The following is a 23735-nucleotide window of genomic DNA, read 5'->3' as shown; positions in this document are numbered from 1 at the left end:
TGACCTTTTGGTTCTCAGTCTGGGGCTCAGCCCACTGAGCCACACCAGCCAGGGCCAATTATTTTTATTTCATTTCTTTTTTAAAAAATTCACTTCTTTATACATGACATTTTACCTTCAGCTTACTGTTGAGTAAGGAAGGACTAAAAGGGAGGGAAAAAAATGCTTTAGGGTTCACTATGGGTCTCTTTCCTTCTCGGTCAGTGTGTGTGTGGGGGGAGGGGCACTGGCCATCCCCAGAGGCCACACCAGCCCTTGCTTTGAGTGCAGAAATAAGGCAATGGTGTTTTAAGAAACACAGATGACCAGGGAACCCTATCATATCCTTTCCTACTCATGTTACCCCCCTGCACCATGTTAGGACTAGGTCGGAATGTGCCTTTCAAGAAGCATTGGATACTTAAAAGGAGCCGCAGAATCTTTGACCCCTTTCCCACTTTGTCTTTTCCATTATGCTTCCTTGTAAAAGAGAGCTCCGGAAAGCTCACGACAGACTTGCAGATGTTCGTCACAAAAGCCTGGACCCCAAGCAGACGCTCACTCCCGTGGCTCAGTGGTGCAGGAGCCGCAGAATTCCCGATGAGAAAGACTGTGTGTGTGCCTCTGTGGCGACGTCGGTGGGATGATGCCAGAAGGTATGTGCTGACGTGTAGGGGTGGCGAGCATGTGCTGTGTCTGGGTGAGGTTTAGATGGGGTGGCAATGTGTGTTCATGTGTGTGTGTGTGGTAGTTGTGACATATTTTGTGTGTCTGATTTGTATGTAGGCCCCTGCGGCGTGTGTGTATGTGTGCCGTGTGAAATGAATATCAGTTGAAGTTTTCTCAGCAAACTTTTCCTCTGGGCTGCAGAGCATATATCTTGTGCTTTCCCCTGAAATGCCAGTCTGTTCTCATGTTCTTTTAAGTGAAATAACATGCAGCTTTTTGACATTCACAAACAAAACCCAGTGGGTTTTTATCTGAGTCAAGTGCTCCCTGGGGCTTTGTGTTTTTTCCCCTCCTCCTCCCTGTAAATCCATTTTATGCATTGGAGTTAGAAGATGACATCTTGTTACATCATGTTAGACAGCACCATAATTTTTTCCAGCAAACCATTTCCAATCTGGCGAAGCAGACAGAACTGAACAAAGACAGACAGCCCAGCATAAATAAAGGATCAGCTCCTGGCCCTGTGAGACAAGCCCGGAGGAGCATTGTCCCTACACCCAGGGCTGACGTGCTGACACTGGAGTGGAGAGGTCCGTGCAGGCTCCCGGTGCTCCCGGCAATGTGGTGCAGCCTGTGTCTCCTGGAGAGGAGGGTGCCTGCTGGGGGAGGGGCGCTCGGTGCACCAGAGCAAGACTGATGCTTTGCCTGAGGTCCTTTCTATACTCTGCACAGGTCAGGACTGTCTTCTGCCTTCCAGCTGCAGCTGCTATTTATAGTCCTATCTCTGTGTGCCATTCTGCCTGTGAGCCCTGTGGTTGAGTTCAAGGTTTGTGTTTAAAAAGAGGTGATCTGCACCCAAGTGCAAGCCCACCACTGTGGCTTTCCTTTAGCAATCTGCGATCTGAAGCAGTGCTGAGTGCACCCGGTGCTGCTCCCACCCCCTGGTAAGTCATATATCAGATTAGGGGTCTGGGTTTGCTCAGCCCTGCCACGCATCTATACCCACAGCGTGTGTTGTGGTCAGAATTAGTTCTGGGTGGAGAGTTGTGCTGTGTCTCACAAATCTTACTGTGGGTGATCTGCCAGAATGCTCCTTCTAAACGTTTCATCATGTCGGCCTTGGGTCTGGAAATACAGACAGACTCACAAGCTATAGGGCCTAGATCACTAGGGCGTAAAAGCTTGGGGCCTATAAAATCAGGGGCGTGTAAGAAAACTGGATTTAGGACCATGGGATCTAGGTTTGGGCCATGATTCCAGGCTGTGTGACTCTGGGCAAGGGGGTGACACTGAGCCTCCTCTTCCCCCGTGCAGAGGGAATGCCTGCCTCGTGGGGGGTGGGGATGCTGCCAGGACTGAGAGGCGATGGTGCACGTGCCAAAGCAGTGTGGACACTTCCCTGCTCTCACATGCCGTTGTTTCCACTTCTTGCGCTTCTCAAAAGAAACCAAGGTGGGGAGGAACTGAGAGACTCTGGAGATAATAGGTATAACTCAATCAGCCAGTGAAGTTGACTTTTTTTTTAATTAACAAAATACTCTGGATTGCAACTTAGAATGCTATTAGTAGATACTGCCAATTTAATTAAGTCAGTAAAGATTAATTGAACACGTACTACATGCCAGTCAATCTGGTCAACACCATAGATACCAAGAAAAACAAATAGAAATAATTAAAATAGACTGATTTTATTACAAAATAAAGAAAATGGATCAATGTAACAGAAAAAAAAATCCAGAACTTAATCTATTTAATATGTGATAAGAGAGTAAGATTTATTTAGTCATACATTTAGAAAATGATTGATTTTGATTGATACCATATATCATATCATAAAGGAAACCCCAGTTTGACTAAGAATTATATATAAATTGATAAATTATGAGGCAAAACTAAACATCAGCATAAAGGCTTTTCCAGATCAATGGAAAAATAGCTTTTTCAATTTTGGAGCAATAAAATAAATCATCTAGACTGACGGGCACAAATAAGGTTTAAATTTTAAACCTTTAAAATAATGAAAAATGGTAACTAACGTTAAATGCCAACAGAAGGCTGGGGAATATTTTTTTATCAAGCATGGCAGAAAGTATATACTGATACTTTAAAGTTCCTCATTAAAAACATAAATGAAACATTAAGATTTCAATGGGTGAATGAAAAAACAAGATGAAAAGTAACTTACAAAAGAGAAACAAGAGACTGCCCATAGCCTCAAGGGAAAAAGTTTATCTCTATAATTAAATAAATGTAGATCAAAGCAACACTGAAGTCCCCATTTACATGGTTAGATCAGAAGTTAAAATAAAATGTGACATCCAGTGCTGGTCAGGGTATGGGTAACACTGGAAATTCATACAATAGTGGTGGCCATCTGAATTGTTATAAACCATTTGGAAAGTAATATGATGATGCATATCAAAACCCATAAAAATATTCATACCCTCTGAGCTAGACATTGCTCTTCTAGAAGTTTATCCTAAAGAAAGAAATCAACAACAAAAAAAGTGATATGATTGGTGTTTTAGTTTTGTACAATAATCGAAAACTGATAGTAAATGCTCAAGAAAAAGGATACATTACAGAGAAGTATTATGATCATAAACCAGAATTAAAATAATTATACTAAAAGATTTATATGTAGAAACTGTTTATGGTAAAATGACAAGAAGGAGAACATAATATTTAAGATTGTATCAATATAATAATTATAATTATGTAGAATGAATTATACCTTTTAACAAAAGAAGAAGAAAGAATGCAAAAGTATGAAAATATTTGTATTAGGGTATTATGATAGTGACTTTTTAAAAAAGATTTTATTTACTTATTTTTTTAGATAGGGAAGGGAGGGAGAAAGAGAGAGAGAGAAACATCAGTGTGTGGTTGCTGGGGGCCGTGGCCTGCAACCCAGGCATGTATGTGCCCTGGCTGGGAATTGAACCTGCGACACTTTGATAGTGACTTTTAAAATAAAAAATAGATTTCTTGATTTTGTTATATCGATTTTTGATTTGGATAAAAATATTAAAAAGAAGGGAAAACCTCCCCATGTAGATTCGAACTTAAATTCTGGGTCTATTTCTATCTTAGCTCTCGCGACTTCTACTTCGCTCTGCGATTTGTGGACAGATTGCCCCATTGTCCACCCCCAACTCTGCTACAGGGCAAACTTCAGATACCTGGCTGCCCAACGGCTCTCTGATGTCGCTCTCTGTGTCACCACTATTCTGGCAGAAAAGGAGGAAGGACATGGTTTTGACAGCTCCCAGATTCCCCCTTTCTATTCGAGCACAACACCCCTCTTGGCCCCGTAGTGCCTCCTGAGAGCAGCACACGCATCCACTCCATGCGACGTGCCCAGCTGTTCCCGTATCGTGAGAAGAAAGCTCGGACTAGCTGATTAGGAGTACACAGTGAGAGCATACACAATTAGCTTGGAGCAGACTGAAAGAGAATACCGGAGGGAATTGTGTGCTCTCCTTCATTCCTCTCCCCTTCCATTTTCTAGTTCCCTTCCTAGGGCCAACCCCTGAGTCCCTGTTCTTTTCTGCAGGTTGACCCTACTTTCACCTGTAATTCAGTTCAGCAGGCTTCAGCACCATATATCGTCCCAAGCCCATGGCTTTCAAAGACATGGTCCCCAGTCTCAAGGAGCTTGCTATCCAGCTAATACCAGCCTGAAAGACGGCAAGACAGTGGGCTTAAGAACTACCTTTCAGCTCTCTGATTATTTTAGTTACTTAGTTACTTCAGTGTCCAGGATCCACTCCTTTTAATCACCCCATCATGCTAGAGAAGCCCCCCTCTCAAACATCACCCTCGGAGACCCCCAGTTTCTTGGTTCATTTTTTCACGCCTGTTCTCACTAGTAGTTCCGTCATTGCTCTTCCCACTTCTCCCTGGGGCGCCTGCCTTTGCTGCACCTTCCTCTCCGACCCCACGTTTACACTTCCCACAGCTGCCCCACCACTCTTCAGCCTCTTGTCTATGCCTGGGTTGAGGCAGGGGTAGGGAGGGCAAAGAATTCTCCGAGAAGCGGCTCCCAAGCTCAGTGCTGACAGCCGCAACAGCCAAGGAATGACTCTCGTTTTGCTTAACTTAGGACCCATTCTAACAAGATGCACCCACTCGTGGACGGCTCTCATAAAGGACCCACCGAGGCCAGCTCTCTTTCTCCCATCTGTCCATGTGCTCTGCTCTCCAAGAACAGCCCAGGGAACGACCCTTCTGATTATCTTTGTTTTACACTGCAAGTTAGAAGTCCAAGCCACGTCTGCTGGTGGAAATGTGCGACCTTGGATGTTGTTAACTTTTCCTGAAATGGGTCTCGAAGCGCGTAGAGGAAGTCAGGTTATGAATTGCTATATTTAAAAAATGTTGGTATTGTCAAGTTTTCCATATCCCAATGACCTTATTTCAAGGGATGGATTCAAGGAAGTAACAGCACAAAATATGGGTGAGGAATTGATTTCCAAGCAGAGTGTGTAGACCGCTCCATGGGGAAAGAATAGCCTTTTCAATGAATGATGCTGGAGCAACTAGACACACACATGCAACAGAGTGAATCTGGACCCCTACCTCATACTTCAGAAACAATTAGCTCAAAATAAACCAGACACCTAAATGTAGGAGCTAAAACTGTAAAGCTCTCTGAAGGGAACGTAGGTATAAATCTTCAGGACCTTAAAGTAGGCAATGGTTTCTGAGATAACACACCAAGAGCTCAAGTAACAAAAGAAAAATGAAATAAACTGGACTTCATCAAAATGAATACCTTTTGTGCCTTGACGGTCACTTCTGAGAAAGTGAAAAGACAATCCACGAAAATGGGAGCAAATAAGAGTCTAGCGTACCGAATATATAAGGAACTCTTACAAATCACTAACAACGATGCCAACAACCCAATTTAAGAATGGGCAAAGGACTTGAATAGATACTTTGTTAAAGAAGATACACAAATGGCCAATCAGCACATGAAAAGATTCTCAACATCACTAGTCATTACAAAAAATGCAACTCAAAACTTACAATGAGATACTACTCTATAGCCCTTAGGATGGCTATTATAAAAAAAAAAAAAAACTAAAATAACAAGTATAGGCAAGAACATGAAGAAATCGGAGTCCTCATATATTGCTTGAAGGAATGCAAAATGGTGTAGATGCTTTGGAAACGTCTGTTAGTTCCTTAAAACATTAAATAAGTATAGTTACCATATGATCCACCAGTTCTATTCCTATGAGTATATACACGGAGGAGAATTAAAAATACAGGTCCACAGAAAACCACATGAGCAAATATTCACGGCAGCAGCTGGGGAATGGACAAACAAAATGCGGTCTGTCTGTGCTAGGAAGTAGCGCCGAGACATGCTGCGACAGGGGCGGGACTTGAAAGCGTTGTTATAAAAGAGGCCACACACAAAAGGTCACATACTGTATAATTCAATGTATAGGAAATGTCCAGAATAGGCAAATGCAGAGAGGCAGACAGTAGGTTAGTGGCTCCCTCGGGCTGGGGGAGGGGATAATGTGGAATGGCTATTTAATGAGTCCAGGGTCTCTTTATGGGGAGATACAATGTTTAGAATTATGGGTGATGGTTGCACAGCATGGTGAGCATACTCGTACTAAAAGCCACCAAACTTTGTGCTTTAAAGTGATTACAGGGGTGAGTTTTATCTCAAAAGGAAGAAAAAAGAAGGAGAAGGGTCCTATACACATCACCACACTACGTTTAAGCTGGCATTTGGGACTCCACTGTGACCCGTAAGTGATACGATTCAATCTGACAAGAACTTTTTGTGCCAGGTTCTGGGAGTGGGTTGGAAAAAAATACAAATAAAAAACATGGGCTCTGTCCCCAAGGCTGCACAGTCTCTTGGAGGATGCAGAGACATACTTCACGGACCGGAACGCATTCCAGAAGAGGCGAAGCATCCCCATGGAGAGAGCTGGTTCTGGGGGAATGCAAGGGCAGGCGTGTTTATTCTGAGTGAGGGAATATTGGAAAGCCTTATAGAAGAGGAAACATTGTAACCGAGTGTTTGAGGATGAGTAGGTATTTGACCAGTGGAGAAGGCAGTGCATTGCAGATAGAGGGACCAGCTCGAGCAAAGGCCTGGAGATGTGTAAAGCATACCTCAGAGATATGATGTGAGCTATGGTTTCTCTCTCCTTCTGGTATTCCGCCACTGCTTGTCATTAAATATCACAACCACTTCCACTTTGCTTCTCAGTCCCATAGACTATGAGCTTTTGATTTAAAAGGAAAGAAATGGAAATGTGGGCCCTGAGCCTTGGTGGGGTTTAGCAGGGTCCCCGAGGTTCCCTTGCTCTGTCCACATCCTGCCCGTGGCTGTGGGAGCGCCTGGACCCCGTCAGGCCTGCAGCTCTGCTCCCGCCCTCTGTGTCTCCCACCTGGGAACCCGTCTTTGAAGCACCGACTGGCTCTTGCCAGATGCACAGGCCCTGCTTCCCTCTTTAAAAGTCTGTTGCTTGATGGTGGCTTCCGCGCTCTAGCCCTGCCCTCCTGCAAGGAGGAGGGAAAGAGAGGCTCATTCTTTTCCCTCAGGACGAGTCATCCGGTCTGGCTCCTTGGGCAGCTGGTTTTGTTGGGCTGCTATTTGGATTGTGAACCCATTGCCTCCAGTGGAGGGAGAAAAACAAGCCGCTAAAACAAGTGCTCTTCTAGGAGGAGTTTGCTGCTTAATGAATGATTCAGTGAGGAGTGCTAAGCACACAGCATTCTGGAAGAAAAGGCATTTTCAGTAGGAGTGCTGAGCCCCCTGATGCCTCCCAGCTGATAAAGCTAACAGAGTGGTCCTCCAGAGCGTGTTTGACTGATATTTGCTCCCTGGTGCACGAAGCATAAGCCTGGTTTATTGTGTTTACCTTTTCGTATCTTCAGAGCATGGCTGATCTATTGTAAACAGGAGGGCACTGGACAGTGGAGGCGTCTCAGAGCAGGCTTTTCCCTAAAGCCAGGAATAATCCCCTGCCCCAGAGATCCAGTCTGAATCCAGTCTGATGAAATATTCAGTGTCCCCACACCTCGTGTGCTTAGGGGAGATCAGGACAGGGAGACAGACATCTGGTGGCAGGCAGCTCTGCTCGGGGTGGACTTGTCCCCCGCAGGGGGCATCTCGTTAGCAAACCAGGCCTGCCGGCCACTGGGCCTGCCTGCCGCCTTGTGACCCCTGGGTAGGGAGTTGAGGCCCAGGCAGCCTTGTAAATCTGCTGCCCCCAAACTCAGATAAAAAGAAACACGGATTTAACACTGACTTCTCCTTGAACCAGCTGGTAATTTTTTTAATCAGCTTCTACTCCATTGTCTCCAGTTCTCCAAGGAATGAGCGCTCTGACAGCGCAGACAAGGACCAGATGTGCGGTGGAGGGTCAGTCTGTACTGGCAGGGGAGAGGACAGAGGAGGGGCAGTGGGCCTGAATGTCATTACTTGGAGGGGTCGGGGGGTCAGTGACAGTGGCAAGGAACAGATTTTTCCAGCCGCTTGCAGGCTGAGAGTTGAACTGCATAATCTGAATGCTTTTATCTGTTTCTGAAAATAGACAGGAATTTTTTCCACAGGCTGCTCCAATCTGGCCCTGGAGACGTGAGGGAGGATTGCCGGGAGACAGTTGTATGTAGTCCAGTAAGTACGTTGTGTGACCCCCCCCCCCGCCACTTACCCCCAACCGCCACCAACCAGCCTTTCTCTGTGTTGGCAATATGGAGCCACATTTTTTTTTAACACCCCTCATAGCAAGGAGTCCAAATACTGGAAGCACTACTTTTCATTCTAAATTTTGTATAGCTCTTGATAGGTGGGGCTATCATTTCTTACTTTTACTGAAATATACAGGTTAAACGGTTTTTGTGAGGTCAGAAGCAGCTGTCCAGAGGCGCTGGTTCCTTAAGTCTGCACAGGATGACTATGTGAGAAATGTAAACAAGACAGCAGAAGTGGTAAATGCAAAAGCAGCAGTTTGACCAGAAAGGCCAGGTTATGGTCGTTACCAGCTCCACAAATCATACGCCCCACCTTTGTCCTGGATTCAGACGACAAAGAAGCATCACAAATTATCCACCGAGATTTTCTGGAAGGTTAACACTGGATTAAATCAGACTCCATCTCCCAGCAGCTGGTCCCTCTCATCTCAGATCAAAAGGATCTTGAATCTTCTGAGTGAACTCCTGTCAAGCAAACAGCAGGGGAATCTCTAATATTATTTACATAGCATTTTCTTTTCTCTAATTATATGTCGGTTTCTTCTTGGTACAAGCCTATCTATAAATACGGAAACCAAGACACAGAAAAAGAAAGAAATGTTTAGGGTCGCACGGAGGGTCGGAGGTGCAACTCAGATCAGTGCATCTGGACACAGCCTCCACTTAGTTCCACAATTCTTTCTGCTCGCAGTCCATCCTCCCACCAAGGACAAGGGGTTATTTGTGCTAAGCATGCAGTGAAGCAGGCCAATTTCACTGGTGTTTCAACCTGAAGAGTTCTGTGGGCTCAGAGGAAGCTGGTACCAGTCTCTGAGGCTGGAGTTTATTTGTAAATTCCCCCTGAAAGTAAACCTTGCTGTGAATGGAAGCAAGAGAAGAGCACCAGATTATTCCAGGATGCTGCCAACATCCTGTGTCTCCGGGACTCCTTTGTGGCCCTTGTGACCAAAATACTCCATGGTTAAACTCAGGCATCATGAAGAGGAAAGAGAAAGAACAGAAAAGGGAACTCCTGCAGTCGCTTCCTGCAGGCTGAGGGCTCTTCTCCGAGACCTCTCCTGTTGTGAGTCAAGTTCTTTCAGCTCTAGACCATGCTGAGTGTCAAGTGGAATGTCTCCATTGTTCCCCACCCGCAGTCCCCCACGTTGGTTCTGCAGTGCCGCGGAGACGGCTGCAGTCCGCGGGAAGGTGGCTTCATCCTGCCGCACATATAGTGCTGTGTCTCTTCAGTTGGCAGCCACCCGATGATCCAGGAGGAGAAGGAATGGCATAGAGATCAGAGGGAGAAGGAGAGCGACTGGAGAGAAGAAAAGAAAGACTGAGAAGACTCTAAAAGAGGGGCAGGTGATGCATGTGAAAGTAACAGGGCGAGCCAAACAGAAAAGGAGAGCAGGTTTCGCAGAGAGAACATGGCAGACGGGGCCCCTGTGCTGGCTGCCCTGCCCGCTGTGATAGGCCAGGACAAACAGCCTAATCCTCCCAGGGACCGTCCAGCATGACCAAACACGGGGTTCCAAAGGAAAGGAAAGCAGGAAGTCCATCGGTTTCAGGTCCTGGGAAAAGAAGTGGGCCGGCACCTGACGTACCCTGCTCTGCTGCAAGCACCCAGCACTCACGGAAGCCTTCCGATGAGGTCACGTGACTGTGAGTGGTAACAGACTCCAGTCTGGTGGCACAGGGACCAGAAGCTTTATCCACATCATTCTTTACTTTTCTCAGCACAGCCTCAGGTGGATAGAATTGCATTCTTTTACAATAAGTGATTTTATGGACAGAAAAAAAAATGTGCAGAGAAGGGACAGCCATTAAAAAGATATTCGATATAAGAAAAACAAATGAACAAACGTTGTTCTCTTTGATTCATTGAAAGACATATGGTGTGACAGAAAGAGTGTGGGCTTTGACAACAGAAAGATGTCTTGCCTTTGCCATTGGTGACCTTGAGCAATTGCTTTAACATTTTTTATTCTCAGGGTTTTTGTTGTCGTTGTTTTGCCCACAAGGGAGAATAATACCTTCCACACAGGTTTTTGTAAGGATGGGCAGTGACGTGTATGGTACTTGGCATTTGGCAGGTCAATAACTTTTAGCCATTATTTTTTCCTATAGTCTGTTAGCTCCCACCAGCAGCATGAGGACTAACTTCTCCAGGGACCATATTTTCTAGAAATCCCCCTTCTTTAGTTATATTTGTTCTGAGGTATTTTGGAAAGGTACCAAGAATATTTGGTCAAAGCTATTCCTTTTTTGGTCCAGATAGGTGAACAGTCGATTCAAAGTCACGATGGATGCAGACGGGTGGCAGAGCTGAGGCAGGGCCAGCTGGCTCCCTAGGCAGCCCTCTTCACCTGCCTGCCTGTGGACTGGTGATCCTGACACTATTCCTTGAACACACTCCCGTGCATTTTCGCTGCCAGATTGGCAGCTGGGTCGCACTTCTTAGCGATAACTCTTCAAAAGAGGAGATACAGGCAACACAAATGGACTGGAGGTCTCCCCTCCTTATTCCTTTCCTCCCCGCTTACCACCCCAGGTCATGGTGCAAAGCAGATAAACCATCTCCTGGGGACAAGCAGAGACAGTGGCGAGACTTAGTGCGCTGGTGGCTTCCTCAGGCTTTCGTGTGAGCTTTGCCTGCCTCCTGGGAGGGGACAGTAGCAGGGACTTGCCCTCTGAGAGGCGTTGTCTGTGGGGGCTGCCCCGTGGCTGAGTAGGAAGTCATCTAGCCCCTGTCTGCCAGTGAGCAGGTTCAAAACTGACCAGGACCTCAGGGACAGCTGAGCCATTAACAGCAAGTACATCATGCCTGAGGCCCTGGAAGCTCCTCGTAATATAGAGTACACTTCCGTAGACCTTGGAGCACATCTAGAAAGCCTTGTGGAAAGAAGGAAGGGAGAGTTAGCCTCATCCTGGGCTGTTTACCAGAGGTGGGATCTGGATGGCGTTTCCCCTTCTTTTTCTCCTTCTTTTCCCGGCCCAGAGATCCCTGCAGGTGGACGTCAGGAGGGCGGGGTATTTGATATTAAAGCAGAGAAAGGCCCCGGGGCCAGCCCTGGGCTTGATCTTGCTTCAGGGCTGAGTTCCACCTTGGGCCTCCCTCTCCCTTCAGTCACTAGGGAGAGGAAGGAGCCAGAAACAGGTGAAAATGGAGGGAAACCTCTTTCCTACAAAAAGGGGTCTCTTCTCATGCCCAGGTAAGACTTGTCTTTTTGAAAAATGGGTGCTTGGGTGCTGATGGGGGCGGAAGTTATTTCCTGATGACAGCTCAGAGGGTCCAGATGGTCTGCCCTCTTTCATTCGGGCACGGAGCCCTTTGAGTCGGCCAGATGTTTCCAAGGCTGTGATGGGGTGTCCTACCACGTCTAGGACAGAGGCTGCCTTGACCTCAACCTGGGAGGACTTCCTGTGTGTTTATGCAAGGGCAGGTGAGGCCACCATGGGAACGGCCAAGGATCCTTCCTGAGCTTTGGCCCACTAGAGTTCCAGGCCCTCTCTTCTCCTCTAAGGGTTCCCCCAATGACCATCCCCATACCCACTTTCCTTCCTCTTGCTCACGTACAGTGCCAAGCTCAGGGCCTACAGTTGGGAGGAGGGCCACCTGCCCACTCCTCTTTTTCACACACACATACCCACTCACTCAAACGCCTGCAGGCTCTGCATTCTCGACCGGCTCTATCAGCCCAGCCTCATTTCCTTCCACGGCAGCGCCCTGGAGCCCAGCGCCGGGCTGGTGTGCACTCTAAAAATAACTGTGTCCGAGGTGATGAATGGCAAGGCATTCGCTCTCCTTTTCCTGCCTGAGCGCCGGGGCCTGAATCATGTTGGGGAATGACATTCTGTTAACACAAGCACTTTTGTTTCCTCCCTTGCTCTCTCACCATCCGGTGGGGCCCTGGGCAGGGCTGGCGTTCAAGTTTTAAAGCTTCCCTGGGGGTCCATTCAATACCTCTATCCGTGGACGTTAAGGAAAGCTCTAGACAGAAATGGAGCAATGCATCCTGGGCCAACCCAGGAGGTACTAAGGATGGGCTGAGGCACAGACAGGTCCCCACCTAGACTCATAAAACATGGTCCGGAGCACCAGGTGCCCAGCCCTGGCCAGCAATGCCCCCAGGGCCAGGAGCTGGCCTCGGCTCAGCACCTGGCTCAGGTAGCCACTCAGGGAGTGGCTATAGAAAGGAAAGTGAAGGAGACCCAGGCAGATGACTGCGTAGCCACGTGCTTCCATCAGAGGGTGGCTCTAGAGCCACCTGCCATCAGACCTGCTGCGGAGCAGACTTCTCAGCAACGCAGGGGAAGCATTTTGGGAAACATTTGAACATTTCCCAAATTAAAGAAAGTTTGACTTCTTCTGACCTTGTTCTAAGTTCTGGGAAGCCGAGGATCCTGCTCAGCTTACGTTTGCATCCCCATGAGCCCCAGCCACGGTGCCTGGCTCAGAACAGACATTTAGTAAGTTTTGTTTTGTTTTGTTTTGTTTTGTTTTGTTTTGTTTAGAAGAAACAGGTAGCACCTACAAGGTCTCGGTAGGAGAGCTAGGGTCATTCACCTTTGAAAGAACAAAGAGGGGGCTTCTAGAGACTTGGGCAAGGCCCACAGGCTAGGCCTTGAGCAAGATCATTTCTTATATCCCGTCTGTCAGCCTTGAGTCCATCCCAGGTCAAGGCCACTCGGGGGCCCATGATCCTCCGGAGCAAAGGATGTGACAGCTCACCCCCCTCAGACAGAAACCAGCTCCTCCCGGGAAGCCTCTCTTCTCGTCTCTAATTCTCATTTCTGTTCCCCTGCACCTGGATTTGTACGAGGTCTTGGTTTAACGGAACCTGTTTCCAATGACCTTTGTGACCCTCGGTTGAACAGATCCTCTTAGCCTTTCACTGGTTCTCAAGCAAAATGACAGAACTTTTGGGCTTAAGCAGTGAAACCCTAATCAGACGCCCGGCAAAGTCACATTTCTCAGTTCCGAAAGAGTCTCATTGTTCACTGTTGGACTAGAATAGAATGTAAGCTGCGCTCACACATGTGTTACCCATAGACGCACATGTGATCATCCCCCATCTGTGTGTCTGGAAGGCGGCTGGCAATGGGTCTCAGCAGCTGCCTGCATGCTCTCCTGCTCCCTGTGCAATGCACCACCCCCCTTTTTCTCAGAATTGCACACATTCCTGTCCTGAAATGAGAAGAGGAACGTGAGGGGTGAGAACGTTTGGTCTTTTTCACGCCTGAGACCAAAAGCATGCACCCCTGAGGAGGCCAGGAGAGGCTCCCGAGCTGAAGGTGAAAGGGGGCAGCAGACTGGCCCGCACTAGCCAGCAGAGGCTGACACCCTCTGAGCCCAGGGGACACTGACATGGCACACACAGCAGGAGAAGACACAAGTCAGGTAGGCAAGAGGCCGAGATGGGAGGATCTTCAGGGCGGAGCCACAGGCAGACACCATGGGAGGCTCTCAGATTCCAAAAATGGGGGCCTAGACACACGCTCTCTGGGGGTCAGAGGTTGGTGCAGGAGTGGAGGGACTCGGGGTGAGGGGAGGAGGAGAGCTCCAGCTGGGGCTCTACCCCCAGCTCTCAGGGGACCTGAAGTGTCCTCACTGGTAAAAGGAGGGGCAGGATGGGTCTCTAATTCTGCGAAGCTGACAGGACTTGGTTTTGTATTGGCAGCTGTAGAGGGAATCCATCAACAGAAAGAAATGAGCCTCTGTAGCTCCCCAGGCTGGCGGTGGGATGGTCCACGTGGATCCCAAAGAGAAGGCTTCCCTCTGCCCTTTCAGTTTGTTGACGCTTTCTCCATAGCCCTTTGCAATGGGTCAGAGCTCTTTTCCTTAGGGCGCATGGACTCCACATTAGTGGTTAGAGCCCCATCAAATTCCCCCTAACACCTCCTTCTCCAGTCTCTTCCTTCCCTTTCCTCTTCTCCCAGCTGCCCTTAGACCGGCTTTTTTCCTCTGACTTCCCTGGCTGCAGAGTGATTGGGAACCCTTCCATCAGGTTCTCTGGGCCCTCGGTAGAGGTCAGATGCACCCTGACTTCAGAATGCCGCCTGAGCAGTGGTCTTCCCCAGTCTCCCATTCACAGGCATTCCCTCGGAGGTGTACCCCTAGTCTGGGGCATCCCTTCCCCAAGTCAGTTTCTCGGAGGGTCTCTGGGGTCCCGCCTGCTCTCCAAACTCTTTCTGTGGCCACTCCCTGAAGGCTTTTTCTGAACCCACTCATTCCCCATATTTCTTGTTTGAGCCCTTGACTCTGTTATCTGCCTTCGTGGTCTTGCCCCTTCTCCAACACCTCAATTTTCTATTTTTACTCTAGCTCTTGTACTAATGGCCAGAGATAATATAGAAAAGTATCACCAAGGACAAAGAGATCATTTGTAACTCAATGCCCCTTTCCCCCTGCTCACCCCAGTTATCTTGCTTGAGAAAGGGCCACCATGCAAACCCTAAGGGTCTGGGGAAACTCAGCCCCTGCAGGTTAAGAAGGCTAGTAGATCCCAGGGCCGTTGGCAGAGTGGAGCCAAAACTCATCTCCCAGATATTTTTGCAGAGGCTCTCGGAAAGCTCCAGCACTGATTAATGCAGTGCCTTTGCACTCAGTGCCTTCTCACTTCCGCTAGATCCACTCTATTTGGAGAGTCGCTGCCTGGCTGAGGGTTAACTGCTCAGGAGGCTTTTGATCTGTGTGTGAAAGAGTAACCAAAATCGATCCAGCAGGCAGCCCAGTTGGCTAGCTCTCTCTTTTTCTTCTGTTTCTAGATAACATCCAAATAGCCCTCTTCAGATGGGTGCCAGAGAGTAGCTATTCTAAAATTAAAGGGCAAGGATGTTTTTTCAAAAAAGTGTTTTGAAACATGGGCCCTGTAACAAAACCCTCCCCTCTCCGTGAGGTAGGCTTTCTGGGGTAACCTGTCTGCCATCCTAGTTTCCTTGCTGTAAAGAAAAATGAAAGGCCGAGCGACAGTGAGAGCACCTCCTGGGGCTGGGGCTGGTTGCGTGACAAGTCGTTGATTTCAGGGCACAGCCTGGCCACCTGCCAGGCCCTCCGGCGTATGTTCAGCCAAGGAGAAACCCGAGCAAGGTGGATGCCCCCAGCATGGGTCCTCTGCTTCCCAGCCGGGGCCTCCCGGCATCTCGGGGATGTGCACGATTAGTGATGCTTTTGAGGACAATGATTTGGTCTCATGGAAATGGGAGAACTGGCCCAAGATAACGTCTGGTAAACTTTGATGTTCCTCCCCGAAGTGATGTTGCAGTCACGTAGCATCACTAAACAGCTGTGTGATTGTATTACAGAATCTTCCTCAAGAGCCAACTTGTCATGGATTCCATCCCCAAATTCCAGAGTTTCTCAAACCAAAGGAGCCCTGATGTGAACGGAGCTGCAATCGGCCAGATGGGAGAGATGTGGAGGTCGCCAAGAGTGGGAGCACCCACCCTTCCAGATGTTTTGGCCAATCCTCCTCACTTTGTACATTAAAAAACAAAATCCCTGAGATCCAAAAAGAAAACAGAATTTCCTAAGATCACCCAGTGGAAGAGCTGGGACAAGAGAATGAGACCCTTAAACCACAGAACACAAAGGCCCAGGTATCCACCCACCTCTGAGGGTTGCACAGCCCTTTCCTTGAAGAAACTCTGAGGATAAGATTCTAGGTCAGAGGGGCAGTGACGAACTTGTATTGATAGAGCCTACTGAGAGGAGAAATCCACCAAGAGGAGAAATCCATCAAGAGGAGGAAGAGGTGGTGGCAAAGTTCAGCTTTCACTAAGCCATAAATACAAAGTTAAACAAGATGAAGCAAGTCATCTAGGTCTGTGACATTACTGAGAACATGTACAATTGAGCTCTTTTTGGAGGATCAAAGAGAAAGAGCAAATAGTGTTAGTCATTCAACAGACTTAAGCACCTACTTTGTGCGGGACACTGTGTCAGGTGCTACAAGGGACTGGGGGTAAGTGTGGCAGAGAGCAGCAGTTCTAAGAGCTCATCTGGTGCGCGTCAATGGCAATGTTTTTACAGGTACTCACATGCACACATGTGCAGTAAGGAATGGAGTATTTCATAAATTAATTTTCTTTATTCCGAGATCATGTCCTGTCTTTCTGGACTGTTGTTAGTACAACTTTCTGAGTTTTAAACAATATCCTTTCAAATAAAATGTTGGCAACCTAATCAGGGTTGTCCCAAGTGTTTTTGAAACTACTGGTTGATGAAATCCAAAAGTCTGGTAGCCACAGCTGTGGTCAAAAGGGCATGGACTCTAGAGACAGACGGATGTGGGTTCAAGTTAGGATTCAGCTATTATTAACCACGTGACCTTGGGAAATCTTCTCAACGTTCAGTTTCAACTTTCCTACCTGTGGTACGAAAAGCCCCCAGAACAGTGGGTGCTTCCTGCGGAAGTCCTCACCAACAGTCCCCATCCCTCAGACACATCCGTGCATTTGCATATGCGCCTGTGGACCCACATTATCCGAGGTGCTGTGTGGGAAACAGGAGACCTTTAATAGCCTTTGCTCTCAAGGAGCTAAAAATGTTGCTGGTAGAACAGTCTACCTCACCAGAAATCATGGGGGAGCCCTAAAGTCTAGCACATCTTTCTTCTTCTCCTGAACAGTTTCTTTGGTTTGGTAACAGTGACAGAATTTTCAGATACTGCCTTCCACAGTTCACGTTATATTGTTTTTTCCATGGCTGGTTTCAGTTTTTACAAAGGTTCCCTCAAAACTCATAAAGCTCTCTTTAAAAACCTCATAAAGTTTCACCTGTGGATGTTTATTGCCCACAGGATGTGAGATATGTCCGTTTGGTTCTGATAGATGTACCATGATTAAACTTGGGCCCCCATTTCCCACCAGTTTTGTAAAAATGGCTGCCTCTGGACTGAGCACAGGGGGCTCTTTCTTTTGTCCCCCAATGAGCTTGGCTTATGGGCAATGACTCTAACTCCTAGACTTCTGAAGTCCACTAGTTTGCTCCAGCTCTGGGCTGTGGGTGTTCCCCATGAAAGCCACTCTGAGCCCCTTCTGGTCTCCCCAGGCCCCTCCCAGGTGCCATTCCCAGGAATCCATCCACAAGAATTTGCCAGATTGAACAGGGAGAGGACGTTGAGAGCGGACAAGGATGTTAAAGATGTTCCTGCTAAAGTCAAGGGCAATTCTCAAGTGCATAAAAACAATCCAAAGTAGTTCCTTCCTCTATTGACCCAATTCATCTCCCTGGGACATTCACCCATTGGCTCCAGTCCTATATGAGAGTCCTGTAAATATTTATAGAAAGACATCAAGTCTATCCTTTAACCTCCTTTTTTTTTTCATGCCAAATGCCACCCTATCCCATTGAATCTGACTTTAAGGACATGGTCTCCAGGCTCCTTGCCATCCTGGTTGGTCCCCTTTGAGGTTCCCATTTGGGTGTGTCTGAACCACACTGGAATTAAGGGGAAGCTTCTTTAGGGGTAGATCTCAGAGTGCCTGGCTCAAGACCCTTGTTCCCAGGATGGAGGGAGGCACTTCAGGGGTAGCCAGACAGAGCTCCAGACCAGAGAATGCATTGCAGGCTGGGGGGCCAGGCCACCGAGTCAGAATCCAGGACCAAGTGCAGAGATGTTGGCTGGGATCAGGACAGAGAGGTCAGTGTAAGTGAAGACAACTCAAATCTGTAAGCCCCATGCCCTGGGGGTATGGGTCCTGGGTAGTAACAGTGACATGAAGGAGGCTAGAGAAGCCATCTGAGTCAAGAATTATTGGGGGGATTATTCGTAATGTATATAAACAGTGAATCACTAGGATGTGCCTGAAACACATAGGATACTGCATGTCAGTTACACATCAGTAAAAAAGTAAAATAAAATCTCAGTACAGGAAAAGTGAACAGGGGTAAGCACAGTGACCGCGGGCCTGAGGGGCTCACTAATGAAAACCTGAACATTATGGTCCCAGTTTGGGCTGTTCAGAGGACTCGTGCCCTTTCCCCCACTTATGCTTTTTTTTTTTTTTATTTTGAATGTTTCTGACAGCTGAGGTCAATATAAACATACTACTATAAACATAAAATAAAAATAGATCCAAATTTTGAAAAAAATTGTTATTTCATTCTAAGCTTCAACAGAATGCTGACTGATCCCTTGTCTATATTCTCAGGATTGCTCAGCCTGGAAGGGCAGACGCCCACCCGGCCTCATCTTCAGCACAGAGGAAACTTACTGGCTCTAATAGCTCCAAGGCACTGGGGCCGAGGGCAGCTCCTGCTGCAGAAACTGTTGGACCCAAGCAACTAAGCCACTGTTCCTCTCAGGCAGACATTTCCAAGGGGGCGTGTCTAGCAGCTTTGGTTCACTTCCTCCCGGCTTCATATTCAGCTGAAAAATGAGCTTATGTTTCCTAAGAATTTCAATACTAAGTCCCAGAATTGGGTCATGTGCATATTTGCAGAGCTCAGAGGTAGACCTCTCATCATGTAAGGCAGGGGCAGATGGAGGGAAGTGAGATCCAGGGGAAGCATAGATGGGAGGTGTCCATGGCTCTGACTCACATCAGATTAGCTCTGGATTTGGGGACACCAGGCCTGGGGTGGAGCAAGGGGAAGAGCGATGGGTTGAGGGTGCCTGCCACCTGGAAGACCTCCTTTTTGTCAAAAGTCAGCCCAGTACTTCAAACATGGTCCAACCAGTGAGAGGCATAAAGGGACGATCTCCATATTCCTGGCCTTGGCCTTTAATGAAGCCCCAGCCTGGAATGCACATGACCTTCTGAAGCTTCAACACAACTGCTGGGCATTCAGGTGATGCCTGTGGGACCTCTGCACATGAATTGTCCTTAAGGCACTTGGTCCCTATCCTTTCTCAGATGAAGAGTTAGTTATATAGATTTAGCTTTTAGTTCTGTCTCTCCAGCTTCAGGGGACATTTTCTGGGATGAGAAAAGAACACTTAATGCAATCTTGCCTCTCTTCATCTTTTTCTTCCTTTGAAAATAATCACAACAAAGCCTTGTCATAATTTTAAAATTCAAAGCTTGGCTGGGCTCAGTAAGCCAGGGTCTAACTTGGACTTGGACATCAATGCCAGCCAGAACCCAGCTCAGCCTGGATCCTTGCTGAGTTGTTTATCTTCCCCTGATCTTGATCTTAACACTCTCTTGTGAAGGCTTTTTGGGAGGGGGGCACTCCTCAGAAAGGGGCCTTCTGGAGAGGCTGAATGACTTCATCCTTCCTGCCCCCAGGCGTCCTGCTTTCTTCTTTTTGGACAAGAATCTTACCCTGTCCTGTCCTCCCTTTCAGTCCTCCCACTTTTTGAGCTGGAAATTTTCCTGACAAAGTCAAGTCATAGGTGACAAATCATATATGGGTCACATTCCCGAGTCTCCTCCTCCTCTTGGCTAGCCTTAGGCTAGGGAATCTGGAAAACATCAAATGATTCAGAAAATGAGCTGAATGGGTCCTTCATGCTTCACATTTAGTGCCAGGGAGGAAAGAAGTGGCTGATGCAAGAACTGGACACAGTAGGAGTCGAGCAAGAAGATGAAAACAACCCAACCACAGCTAAGTACCCCTACATAAAATACTCAGGAAAAGTACTCAGTGGAGACCCATGCATGGCTGTGGATCTTTTGTTGCCGCTCTCTGCCTATGAGATGTTCTCAGAATCTACAGAACTCCCCTCCTCATGCCTGGGGCCACCGAGGAAGAGAGTGATGACATTAGGCAATTGGGGCCGCTGGGTTTGGGCTTAGCAAAATCTTAGGGTATGCACAAATGTCACTTATCACATCCACCAGTGACAAGCATGCAAGTAGGGAGGAAAGGCCCTCATGGGACAGTGACTTGCATCCATACTATTCTTCAGCATGAGTGGTGACAGCAGCCTTCAGGCACGGTCTTTGGGAGTGAGCAGCCCCCTGTCCTGTCAATGGAGAAGACTCACCCAGTCCCTGCTGACTTTGCTTTCTCCCAGGACCACCTCTTCACCCCCCATGTCACATCTCTCCAGTCAGTCCACTGATCTTTCCAGGACCCTGCTCCATCCTGTTCCCACCCAGATCTCAATGCAGGGGACCTTCTCTGGTTCCTCTGGGGCAGGGGTGTCAAACTCATTTTCACCAGGGGCCACATCAGCCTCATGGTTGCCTTCAAAGGGCCAGATACAGAGCTCCTTGCCCCTAGTTAAGGAATAGTTGCATTTATACAGTCCTAAAATTATTTCGGCCCTTTGAAGGCAACTGTGAGGCTGATGTAGCTAGCCCCCCGGTGAAAATGAATTTGACACCCCAAGCCTGGGGGAAGGGTCTAAAGTGGGGTGATCTGGTCTCCCCATGCTCTTGCCAGTCAATGTCTTTAAAAAAAAGTTATTGATTGATTTTAGAGAGAGAGAAGGAGGAGGGAGAGAGAGGAACATTGATTTGTTGTTCTACCTGCAACCCTGGCACGTAGTGCGGACGGCGCTCTCACCGCCTGAGCTACCCGGCCAGAGCTCCCTGCCTTGTTCTCGCAGGGCTGCCCCCTTGATGTCACGGGTTTCTCTCCTTTCAATAAAACGCTCCTCGTATAGATTTTTAAAAATTAGTTTTCAGCATTTTAAAGTTTGGAAGTAAAACAACAAACATTGGTTTGTATTTCCCCTTTGCATTTCTGTTTGAACAACCCTGATTACCCCCAAGGTGACATGGCTGTCTTGAGGGGAGGTAAGCCTGGGATGGTGGAAGAGAAAAGCACAAACAATGATATTTCAATGTGTAATTACATCTCATTCTCTTTGGTTCCTTGTAGCCACATAATTTGATTGCAGAAAACTGACCTCTACAAATAATCCTTCTTTTTTAAATCACAATTTTGTTGAGATATTTTCCACACAGCATACGATTCACTCACTTAAAGTACACGATTTGATGGTTTTCTAAAAATTGTATTCATACATTTTTTTCTTAAAAATTATTCACAACTAGCAAATGCCTTAATATGTAGCATCTTTACATTAAATGCTTTTAAAAATATAATTAATATCCAGTTTTAATATCTGCTAAATTAAGAATGACTTCAATATAGTCACGATTTGCCACAATGTCCTTCACTCTAATGCCTGGACTGGCCACATTCTAATCTGTCTCGCTGTCACAATCTACATTGAAGCGCATTGAAACATCCCTAGCTTACATAGTCCAAAGGGGTGCCAGGGTGGGGTGATTTACCAGTACTGTCCAATAATGCATGCTTTAAAGACTGTATAAATGCATTTTGTTTTAAATAAAGGCAAAATCGTTTATCTAAAAAATCATATTCAGGGTTGTCACAAGTAGTCTTTTGATACAAGCAGCGCTTTGGGAGAGTAGATACTGGTACAGTAGGGATTTTTAAAATTCTACAAAAGTCCAACTCAAACATACTAAACTGCCCCACAGAAAACCCATTCCAGGTATGTTTGTGGGTACCAGTGCCATATCTGCTCCACTCTGGATCGGGGGGAAAGGGAACTTATATTCATTGATTAGCCCAGACCTTGACATAGATTTTATTATGTAATCTTCACAAGAACCTTCTTCCTATAGGGGAGAAGCAGATGGAGTAGCTGAGTTCAAAGTCACCCAGCTAGTAAGTGGCAGAGCTGGAGGTTTCAGTGCAAGTCTGTGTGAGTCTAGAGCCCTTCTGTTCATAGCTCTCTTCCTGCCTTAGGTCGCTTCGGAGAGCCTGGATAACATGGGAGCTGTTCCAGCAAAGTTTCTGAACTTAAATACTACATTTCTCTACCTTTCTGGAAACCCCTTAGCGGGAAGCTAGACCATCAGCTGGTGTTTACAAAATGTAGTTTGCAAGTCACTGGCTCCCATGCTGTGGCCACAGGTGGACACTCTGGAGGCGTGAAGGCTGTTGCCATGGGCCTCCCTCAGAAGGAACAGATGACGGGGCCAGAGCAGATAAACCTAAAGCTGCCGGACCCCACAAACAAGGCCTGGCCCCTGATTTTACATTTGTAACTTTGCAACCTTTACCTTAAAGAGCATCTCTTAAATGCATAGCTTCACACTCTACCAAACCTGCACCAGCCCCGTCCAGAGCATCTCCCTCCTCCTTCTCCCTTATAGGCATGGCTTCTCCTGCCCCTTTCCCTGAGGCTATCAGTCCTTTCCTAAGTGCCCCTTTAAATGCCGGGTTCCTTGGTTCTGAGCGTCCCCTTCATCAGTCACTTTAATTGTCATCTTCTGTGCCTCAAAGCAATGTTCCCCAGGAAGGTAGATTGGGCGTCTGGGGTCTCCAACAGTGTTCAAACGTTTCGGGAAGCCGAGGGAAGAAGCACATTTGTCTGTCATCAGACCTCAAAGGTCAACTGAAATGTCAGCTGGCATTGAACCAGGCCCAATTGTACCTGCTCATGTGGGGACACTGAGTGCCTTGTGCTCATCAGAAGCCTGGCGGGCAAACACATTCATCTATGATTAATTAGAACATGGAGAAACAAAGTCATTTAATGGGTCATTTAAAAAAAAAAAAAAAAAAAACAACCTTTGATTGCTTGGAGACCAAAGCTTTCCAAAGCAAATGTTGAGGGAGAGGCGCTTGGAGGCAAAAATATTGGGAGTCACTCCTTTAAACATTCAGTCCCCAGAAGGATCCACCTTTCTAAGAGCAGAGCAGATCCAGGAGCCAGGAGGGAGCAGTGTGAAGACATCAGGTTAGACTGAGCAGAAAACACGTCCAATGCCGAAACTCCCAGCATAGGGCTCCCAGAAGGCTCTCCTGGAGGGAGGCTGATGGCCTTGATTCTAAGAAGGCCAGCACTGAAAAGCTCCTGCAAATACCCTTCTGCAGCCCTGGCCTCTGATTGCACAGCCTGACCCTCATGGTGGCGGGAGAAGCTGCCTTTGGGTGGTGTTTGATACGAGAGGAGTTCATCTTTCAAAAAATCTCACATCTTAGCTCACCTCCCACATCATCTGCTCTGATAATGGTAACTGGCCAAAAGAAAAGAGCAAGGAGGAAAACAGAGGAGCAGAGTGAGAAAGAGTATAATGAAAAGCAAAGGAGAAAGTGAAGAGAGGGAAGTGAAAGAGGGAAAAAGAGTTAGTTGAGGAAAGAGAAAGAAAAAAAAAAGCGTATGACTAGTGACGCCTGAAAAACAATAAGGCCACGCAGCCGACTGTATCTTTTAGAAACCCTCAGCGAAGGAAAGGGTGCCTTCCCTGCAACCGTCAGGTCCCTCCTCTACCCCAGGCCACGGGGATCCTCTCGCCTTCCCTTCACTTGCAGGACCCACTTCTCCAACACGGGGTGGTAGCTTCAGGGAGTCCTCAGAGATGACTTAGTCTTTCAGGACTGTGATGGGATTTTGCAAGCCCCAAACAACACATAGCAGAGGAATTGCTCAACTGAT

The 23735-nt window shown here is 47.3% G+C and overlaps 1 long non-coding RNA gene across 1 annotated transcript; it reads left to right on the top strand.

Moving 5' to 3' along the window:
* The first annotated feature begins 368 nt into the window (after positions 1–368).
* On the top strand, positions 369–19532 carry LOC118501045. The gene is made up of 3 exons (XR_004903611.1): positions 369–635; positions 8239–8302; positions 18517–19532. It is a non-coding gene; the product is annotated as an uncharacterized LOC118501045 (long non-coding RNA).
* The last annotated feature ends 4203 nt before the right edge of the window (positions 19533–23735 follow it).

Source organism: Phyllostomus discolor, chromosome 6 (assembly GCF_004126475.2).
Source record: "Phyllostomus discolor isolate MPI-MPIP mPhyDis1 chromosome 6, mPhyDis1.pri.v3, whole genome shotgun sequence".
In the NCBI taxonomy this organism is placed as follows: domain Eukaryota; kingdom Metazoa; phylum Chordata; class Mammalia; order Chiroptera; family Phyllostomidae; genus Phyllostomus; species Phyllostomus discolor.
The sequence above is the reverse complement of the archived record's forward strand: the minus strand, read 5'-3'. Positions and strand labels throughout refer to the sequence as shown.